At 43.5% G+C, this 10071-nt stretch overlaps 1 non-coding gene across 1 annotated transcript; it reads left to right on the top strand.

The window, feature by feature from the left end:
* The first annotated feature begins 221 nt into the window (after window positions 1–221).
* Window positions 222–294, top strand: trnak-cuu (transfer RNA lysine (anticodon CUU)). The gene has a single exon. It is a non-coding gene; the product is annotated as a tRNA-Lys (tRNA).
* The last annotated feature ends 9777 nt before the right edge of the window (window positions 295–10071 follow it).

The following is a 10071-nucleotide window of genomic DNA, read 5'->3' as shown; positions in this document are numbered from 1 at the left end:
TCACATGACTTCTCATCTGCAGGTGGGCAATATACAGTATGGATGGCACGCAAACACGAGCTTTACACTAAGACAATAATAAACTAACACTAGTTCAAAAACTGGTATTGATAATGAGGTACAGCTGTAGCCCATTCAGTGTCTTGATCTTATTCTGCCATTCAATATAATGACGGATCTGATTATAGCCTCAAATCTGCATTTCAACCTATTGTTGGCTAGCCCGGCTAGCTCAGTCGGTAGAGCATGAGACTCTTAATCTCAGGGTCGTGGGTTCAAGCCCCACGTCGGGCAGTTATTTTCTTCCATAGCTTCATGTATGTGCTGTGCGATGAGCTGAGTCTGTGGCCTGCACCGGCTGCAGTGATGCCCGCTTCGTGTCCTTCACTGCTTGCTAACTTTTACTGTTTGCACGATTTGCATTTTTTTTCCTGTCTGCACAATGGGTGTTTGACGGTCTTTTCTTTAGTAGGTTCTTTTGGGGCTTCTTTGTTTTGTGGCTGCCTGTAAGGAGACGAATCTCAAGGCTGTATAATGTATACATACTGTGATAATAAATGTACTTTGAACTTTTGAACTTTGAACTTAATCTTTCACCTTCTCGGAACTCAAATTGATATTGGTTTATTATTGTCACATACACCAAGATAGAGCGTAGAGCTTGTCTTACATACAGATCAATTCGTTATACACAAACTTTGACAAACTTCCGTAGATGGGTGGTAAGGAGCGTATTAATTGGTTGCATCACAGCCTGGTAGGGAAATGCCAATGCCCTTGAATGGAATATCCTACAAAGTGTGGTTACAGCCTAGCTCATCACAGGTAACGCCCTCCCCACCACTAAAGCCATAATATGGTGGAATGTGACCATAATATGGTGGAATTCTTCATTAAGATGGAGAGTGACATAGTTAATTCAGAAACAAAGGTTCTGAACTTAAAGAAGGGTAACTTTGAAGGTATGAGACATGAATTAGCTAAGATAGACTGGCAAATGACACTTAAAGGGTTGACGGTGGATACGCAATGGCAAGCATTTAAAGATCGCATGGATGAACTACAACAATTGTTCATCCCAGTTTGGCAAAAGAATAAATCAAGGAAGGTAGTGCACCCGTGGCTGACAAGGGAAATTAGGGATAGTATCAATTCCAAAGAAGAAGCATACAAATTAGCCAGAAAAAGTGGCTCACCTGAGGACTGGGAGAAATTCAGAGTTCAGCAGAGGAGGACAAAGGGCTTAATTAGGAAGGGGAAAAAAGATTATGAGAGAAAACTGGCAGGGAACATAAAAACTGATTGTAAAAGCTTTTATAGATATGTGAAAAGAAAAAGATTGGCTAAGACAAATGTAGGTCCCCTACAGACAAAAACAGGTGAATTGATTATGGGGAGCAAGGACATGGCAGACCAATTGAATAATTACTTTGGTTCTGTCTTCACTAAGGAGGACATAAATAATCTTCCGGAAATAGTAGGGGACAGAGGGTCCAGTGAGATGGAGGAACTGAGGGAAATATATGTCAGTAGGGAAGTGGTGTTAGGTAAATTGAAGGGATTAAAGGCAGATAAATCCCCAGGGCCAGATGGTCTGCATCCCAGAGTGCTTAAGTAAGTAGCCCAAGAAATAGTGGATGCATTAGTGATAATTTTTCAAAACTCTTTAGATTCTGGACTAGTTCATGAGGATTGGAGGGTGGCTAATGTAACCCCACTTTTTAAAAAAGGAGGGAGAGAGAAATCGGGGAATTATAGACCGGTTAGCCTAACATTGGTGGTGGGGAAACTGCTAGAGTCAGTTATCAAAGATGTGATAAGAGCACATTTGGAAAGCGGTGAAATCATTGGACAAATTCAGCATGGATTTGTGAAAGGAAAATCATGTCTGACGAATCTCATAGAATTTTTTGAGGATGTAACTAGTAGAGTGGATAGGGGAGAATCAGTGGATGTGGTATATTTGGATTTTCAAAAGGCTTTCGACAAGGTCCCACACAGGAGATTAGTGTGTGCAAACTTAAAGCACACGGTATTGGGGGTAAGGTATTGATGTGGATAGAGAATTGGTTAGCAGATAGGAAGCAAAGAGTGGGAATAAACGGGACCTTTTGAGAATGGCAGGCAGTGACTAGTGGGGTACTGCAAGGCTCAGTGCTAGGACCCCAGTTGTTTACAGTATATATTAATGACTTGGATGAGGGAATTAAATGCAGCATCTCCAAGTTTGCGGATGACACGAAGCTGGGCAGCAGTGTTAGCTGTGAGGAGGATGCTAAGAGGATGCAGGGTGACTTGGATAGGTTAGGTGAGTGGGCAAATTCATGGCAGATGCAATTTAATGTGGATAAATGCGAGGTTATCCACTTTGGTGGCAAAAACAGGAAAACAGATTATTATCTGAATGGTGGCCGATTAGGAAAAGGGGAGGTGCAATGAGACCTAGGTGTCATTATACACCAGTCATTGAAAGTGGGCATGCAGGTACAGCAGGCGGTGAAAAAGGTGAATGGTATGCTGGCATTTATAACAAGAGGATTCGAGTACAGGAGCAGGGAGGTACTACTGCAGTTGTACAAGGCCTTGGTGAGACCACACCTGGAGTATTGTGTGCAGTTTTGGTCCCCTAATCTGAGGAAAGACATCCTTGCCATAGAGGGAGTAAAAAGAAGGTTCACCAGATTGATTCCTGGGATGGCAGGACTTTCATATGATGAAAGACTGGATGAACTAGGCTTATACTCGTTGGAATTTAGAAGATTGAGGGGGGATCGTATTGAAACGTATAAAATTCTAAAGGGATTGGACAGGATAAATGCAGGAAGATTGTTCCCGATGTTGGGGAAGTCCAGAACGAGGGGTCACAGTTTGAGGATAAAGGGGAAGCCTTTTAGAACCGAGACGAGGAAAAACTTCTTCACACAGAGAGTGGTGAATCTGTGGAATTCTCTGCCACAGGAAACAGTTGAGGCCAGTTCACTGGCTATATTTAAGAGGGAGTTAGATATGGCCCTTGTGGCTAAAGGGATCAGGGGGTATGGAGGGAAGGCTGGTACAAGGTTCTGAGTTGGATGATCAGCCATGAATGACGATGCAGGCTCGAAGGGCCGAATGGCCTACTCCTGCACCTATTTTCTATGTTTCTATGTAAAGCACATCCACACGGAGCACAGTCGCAGGAAAGCAGCGTCCATCATCAGGGAGCACCACCATCCAGGTCGTGCTCCCTTTTTAGTGCTGCCATCAGGAAGAAGCAAGAGGAGCCTCAGGTCCCACTCCACCAGGTTCAGAAACAGTTATTACCCCTCAACCATCAGGCTCTTGAACCCGAGAAGATAGCTTCACTCAACTTCACTCGCCCCGTCACTGAACTGGACTCACTTTCAAGGACTCTTTATCTCATGGTCTCGATATTTATTGCTTATTTACTGTTATTATTATTTTTTATCTTTCTTTCTGTATTTGCCCAATTTGTTGTTTTTATGCACATTTGTTGTTGTCTGTCTGCTAGGTGTGGTCTTTCATTAATTCTATTGTTTCTTGTGTTGACTGTGATTGCCTGCAAGAAAACGAATCTCAGGGCTATATATGGTGATATATATGTACTTTGGTAATAAATTTACTTTGAACTTTGGTAAAACAATAATGATGCAGATTAAAGTGTAACAGCGACAGAGAAATTGCAGTGCAGGTAAAGAATAAGTTGTGTGATCATATTGAGGCAGACTGTGAGATCAAGAGTAGATATTATCATACCTTTTAGCAGTGGTACAGCAGAGTAGAAGCTGTCCTTGAGCCTGGTGGTGCATGCTTTCAGGCTTCAGTATCTTTAGCCTGAGGGGAGAGAGGAGAAGAGAGAATTTTGGAACTGGAATTGGTCACATGTACTGAGACACAGTGAAAAGATTGTCTTGCATACTGTTCATGCAGATCAGATCATTACACAGTCCAGTGAGGTCCAACAAGGTAAAGCATAAGAGACTGCAGAGCAAAGTGTAACAGCTACAGAGAAAGTGTAGTGCAGGTGGACAATAAGATGCAAGATCATAACGAGGTAGATTGTGAGGTCAAGAGTCCATCTTATCACACTAAGGAAGAGTCCAACTTATTCAGTCTGGGTAGTCTCCAGCCTGATGGCATGAACATTGATTTCTCTTTCTGGTAAACAAATGTTCCTCCCCACCTTCCTCTATTCCCCACTCTGACCTTTCACTTATTCTTATTTGCCTGGGCCCCCTCCTTTCTCCAATGGTCCACTCTCTTCTCCTATCAGATTCCTTCTTCTCCAGCCCTTGACTTTTCCCACCCAACTGGCTGCACCTGTCACTTTCCAGCTATCTTCCATCCCCTCCCTCCACCTTTTTATTCTGGCATCTCCCCTCTTCCTTCTCAGTCCTGAAGAAGGGTCTCGACCCGAAACGTCGACCATCTATTCATTTCCATAGATACTGCCTGACCTGCTGAGTTTCTCCAGCATTCTGTGTGTGTTGCTTTGGATTTCCAGCATCTTCAGTCTTTCTCGTGTTTGTGATTTCTAACTTACTGTACTTGCTTTTCAAGACGCTATCTATCTCAGCTTTTTAAAATATTCAAAGACCGTTTCCAGCGTCCCTTGGGGGAAGAGTATCAGAGATCCACAACACTCTGAGTGAATGAATTTCATCTCATTTCTGCCTCCTCTCTGTTGTATCATGGTCCAGTACGGCAACTTGAATGCGCAGGAAGGTAAGAAGTTGAAGGGAGTAGTGGACTCAGCCCAATGAATCTTGGGCACATCTTCCCCTATCAGTGAAACTGTGCAATGTCAATCATCAAAGATCCCCACCATCCAGTCCATGCTATCTTCTCACAGCTCCCGTCAGGCAGGAGGTACATGGAGCTCAGAAAAATAGAGAGCTATGGGTAACCCTAGGTAATTTCTAAGGTAAGGACATGTTCGGCACAGCTTTGTGGGCCGAAGGGCCTGTATTGTGCTGTAGGTTTTCTATGTTTCTGTGTACAGAATCCTGAAGACCTAACACCACCAGGTCATGAACAGCTCTTCAGCCAGTTGTTTCTTGAACCTACCTGTCCAACCCAATCACTACCTCAGTACAGCAACTCTGCTGATCACATGGCACCACAATGGACTTCGTTTTTTCTGTTTTTGTTCTAATTGTGTTCTTTATTGCAAATATATAACTTTAACTCGAGTGATTTCGAAGATGCTGGAAATCCAGAGTAACACACACACAAAGTGCTGGAGGAACTCAGCAGGTCAGGCAACATTTATAGCAAGGAATAAACAGTCGACATTTTGGGCCGAGACCCTTTATCAGGACAAGAAAGGAAAGGGGAAGAAGCCAGAATAAGGAAGTAGGAGAAGGACCACTCACCTGGTTCACTTATCATCTGCCACCTCCCTCCTTACCTGGTTTCACAAGTCACCTCTCAAACTTCACCCTCACCTATCACCTGCTACTTCTATCAGATTCCTCCTTCTTCATCCCTTTACCTCTTCCACCTTCCAGCTTCTTACTTTGTCCTCCTCACCCATCCGCCCACCTTCCCCTTCACCTGGTCTCACCTATCATCTTCTAGCTTGTACTCCTTCCCCTCGGCCCACCTTCTTAATCTGGCTTCTACCTGCTTCCTTTCCGGTTCTGGTGCAGGGTCTCGACTTGAAAGATCAACTGTTTATTCCTCTCTATAGATGTTGCCTGGCCTGCTGAGTTCCTTCAGCATTTAGTGTGAGTTGAATCAGAATTAGAATCACATTTAACATTACTGACATACGTTATTTTGTTTCTCTGTTTCATTCTATTTGGAAATACCATGTGGAACAGGTCCTTCTGCCTCACAGAGCTGTACTGCCCAGCAACCTAACGACTTAACCCGAGCCTAGTCACAGTACAATTTACAATCGCCAATTAACCTACTAACTGGTACGTCTTTGGGCTGCGAGAGGAAACCCATGCACACCTGGGAAGAAAAGACAAACTTTCTTACAGGGGACATCGGAACTGAACTCTGAACTTTGACGCCCTAAGTTGTAATAGCATCGTTATGACTGGTAGGCGACCGTGGTGCCTGCTTTTTTTCCTTTAAGCTCTCTGCATTCACCCCGCAGTATCATGTACATTTCAATCAAGACATCTTCAAATCGTTTAAGCTTGAGCAGATACAAATCTGGCCTGTCCAAACTTATAATACAGATTGTGTTTGATATGTCAATTTCACACACTGATGGGTTACCCTGCCTTTTAGAAAGAACAGTGGTTGTCTGTATTGTGTGTAATACATGTAACATATTTTAAAACAGTCTTCCAAACACTTGCAATGCTCCATTCCCTCTAGAAATCAAGGTGAGGCTTTCTATTACAGATTGCCAAGGAGACTGACTCAATTCCGCTTTATCCAGGCAGCTCACTGCTTAACTGGTGGAACAAAGTACTTTCATAAGTCACATCCAGCTCATGGTTTCTTGGGAACTGATTATCTTCCTGCAGTTTAGTCATGAGAACATTTCATGACTCAGGGACTGAGTGAAATCCAGAATATTCACCCAAAATCTGCCGTGATGTGAGTGTCTGCTGCAACACTGGCAGCTGGAATATCGATTCTTCGGTGGCCAGGGGATCAAGAGAGAACGGAGGGGTGTCTGTGTCTGGGGGGGGGGGGTGGGAACAGAGAGTGAGAAGGTGTGAGAATGAGCACACAGAACTGCGAGAGAGTGTGATCGAGTGAGTGCGAGGAAGTGAGTGAGTGTGCGAGAGGATGAGTGTGTGTGAGAGAGAGTGTGACAGAGAGAATGTGTGTGTGAAGATGGGAGAGGGAGAGAGAAAGGAAGAGAAAGAGGTGAGAGAGATGGGGGGAAGGAAGAGTGAAAGAGACAGAGAGAGAGTAAGAGAGAGAGTGTGTGAATGAGTAGCAGGGAGAGAGAGGGAGAGAGAGAATAGGTTGTGGGAGAGAGGGAGAAAGAGCAAGGAAATAGAGAGAGGGCAGAGAAAGATGAGAGAGAATGAGAGCGAGAAGGAGAGAAAGAATGACAGATAGAGAGTGAGATAGAGAGAATGTGATAGAGAGAAAGAGTGAGAGAGTGTGAGAGTGAGTGTGAGTAGAGGGGGAATATGAGAGTGAGAAAATGTGAGAGAGAAAGGGAGAGAGAGGGATAACAGAAGACTGGGAGAAGGAGAGGGAATGGGAGAGAATGCGCATGTCTTTGGCAAGTGGGTAGATACTGGAGCACCCAGGGGAAGAGGACCCAGTCACAGGAGGGCGTACAAACTCCACGCGGACAGCACCAGAGGTGAGCAGCAGGTCTTCTGGAGGCATCCGTGGGATGCTGCTCCACCTGCCTCGTTCCTGTTAAGTTATTGCTTCTGAACTCCAGAACACAGGGTCAATCCTTACCTCTGGCACCACAAGAGACCGCAGATGCTGCACTCTGGAGAAACAGAGGGTCTCCGCTGCAGGAGCGATAGTCAGACTCGAGAGACTGAGGTACAGGGAGAGTTTGAGTCAGCTAAGACTTTATTCCTTGGAGCGTAGGACAATGAGAGACAACCTTACATAGGTGCATAACATCATGAGAGGTATAGATAGGGTGAATGAACACTTTTCCCCAGGGTTGGAGCCTAGGTTTAAAGTAAATGGGGAGAGACTTAATAGGAAATTAAGGGGCAACACTTTCATACAGAAGGTGGTCCCTATGTGAATGAGCTGCCAGAAGAAATTCACCATTCAGCCATGATTGAATGGCGGAGCACACTCGATGGGCCAAATGGCCTAATTCTGCTCCTATATCTTATGGTCTAAGAAGTGTTTGAGGCAGTTACAACAATCAGAATCAGAATCGGGTTTAATATCACTGGCAAATGCCACGAAATTTATTGTCTTTGTGGCAGCAGTGCAATGCAATACATAATAATTGTGAAAAAAACTGAATTACAGTCAATATATATATATAAAATAGTTAAATTAAATAAATAGTGCAAATATAAAAATAAAAATATCATTTAATAACCACTTGCACAGGTACTGGTACAGGTTTAGAGCAGGGGTTCCCAACCAGAGGTCCATGGAAAGGATCCATGGCATAATAAAGGTTGGGAACCCCTGGTTTAGAGGGATACAGTGCCTATAAAAAGTATTCAGCCCCTTGGAAGTTTTCACATTTTACTGTTTTACAACATTGAATCATAATGGATTTAATTTGGCTTTTATGATACTGATTGACAGAAAAGACTATTTTGCGTCAAGGTGAAAACAAATTTCTACAAATTGGTCTAAATTTATTACAATTATTAAACACAAAATAATTGATTGCATAGTTACTCATCTCCTTCAAGTCAGTATTTAGTACATGCACCTTTGGCAGCAATTACAGCCTCGGATTCTGTGTGGATAGGTCTCTATCAGCTTTGCACATCTGGACACTGCAATTTTTCAACATTCTTCTTTACAAAGCTGCTCTGTCAGATTGAATGAGGATAGGAGTGAACAGCTCTTTTCAAGTCCAGCCACAAATTTTCAATCAGATTGAGGTCTGGATTCTGACTTGGCCACTCCAGGACATTAATTTTCTTGTCCTCAAGCCATTTCTGTGTAGCTTTGACTTTATGGTTGGGGTCATTGTCTTGCTAGAAAACAAATCTCCCAAGTCGCAGTTCTCTTGCAGACTGCATCAGGCTTTCCATGTATTTTGTTGCTTTTATTATACCCTTTACCTTCATAAGCCTTGCAGGGCCTGATGCAGTGAAACATGATGCAGCCACCACCATGTTTCATGGTAGGGATGATGTGTGGTCTTTGGCTTATGCCAAACATAGCCTTTAGTCCGATGGCCAAAGAGCTCAATTTTGGTTTCATCAGACCATTGAACCTTCTTCCAGCTGACTTCAGAGTCTCCCACGTGTCTTCTAGCAAACGCTAGCCAAGATTTCTTGTGAGTTTCTTTCAACAGTGTCTTTCTCTTTGCCACCCTCCCATAAAGCTTCAACTGGTGAAGCACCTGGGCAACAGTTGTTTTTTATGCGCAGTCTCTCCCATCTCAGCCACTGAAGTTGGTAACTCCTCCGGAGTTGTCATAGGCATCTTGCTGGCCTCCCTCACTAGTCCCCTTCTTGAATGGTCACTCAGTTTTGAGGACGGCCTGATCTAGGAAGATTTACAGCTGTGCCATATTCTTTCCATTTCTTGATGACTGATTCAACTCTACACCAAGGGATATTCAGTGACTTGGAAATTTTCTTCTCCATTTCCATCTCCTGACCTTTCAATAACTTTTTCGCAGAGTTGACTCGAGTGTTCTTTTGTCTTCCTGGTATAGTTTTTGCCAGGATACTGACTCACCTTCCAGATACAGGTATATTTTTATCACAATCAAGTGAAGTACCTTGATGCACACGGTGATCTCCATTGAACTAATTATGTGATTTCTAAAACCAATTGGCTGCACCGGTGAAGATTTGGTGTGTCATATTAAAGGGGGTGAATACTCATGCAATCAATTATTTTGTGCTTCATATCTGTAATTGATTTAGATCACTTCATAGAGATCTGCTTTTACTTCCATTCAAAAGTCTTTTTCTGTTAATCAGTGTCAAAAAAGCCAAATTAAATGCACTGTGAAACAATAAAAAATGAAAGCTTCCGGGTGGGGGGGGGTGAACACTTTTTATAGGCACTGTATGGGCCACACATGGGCAAATGCCCAGTGTAGATGGAGATCTTGGTTGGCATTGATGGGTTGGGTAGAAGGTCCTGACTCCATGTTGTGTAATGCTCTGACCACAGAATGGCAGCACAGTGAGCATGTGCCAGTGAGTGGAATTTCATGCTTCAATTCTCACCGCTGTCTGTCGGAGTTTCTACATTCTCCCCATGACTGTGTGGGTTTCCTTCGGTTACCCCAGTTTACTCCCACGGTCCAAAAGGTGCATGGATTCAGGTTAGTATGTTGTGGGCATGCTACATTGGCATGGGATGCATGGCAACTTGCACATCTTCGGGCTGTGTTGGACGTTAACGCAAATAACACATTTCACTACTCATTTTTATGTTTTGATGTACATGTGACAAATAAAACTA

Source organism: Mobula hypostoma, chromosome 7 (assembly GCF_963921235.1).
Source record: "Mobula hypostoma chromosome 7, sMobHyp1.1, whole genome shotgun sequence".
Classification (NCBI taxonomy): Eukaryota; Metazoa; Chordata; class Chondrichthyes; order Myliobatiformes; family Myliobatidae; genus Mobula; species Mobula hypostoma.
This window is presented reverse-complemented; position numbering and strand designations above follow the sequence as displayed.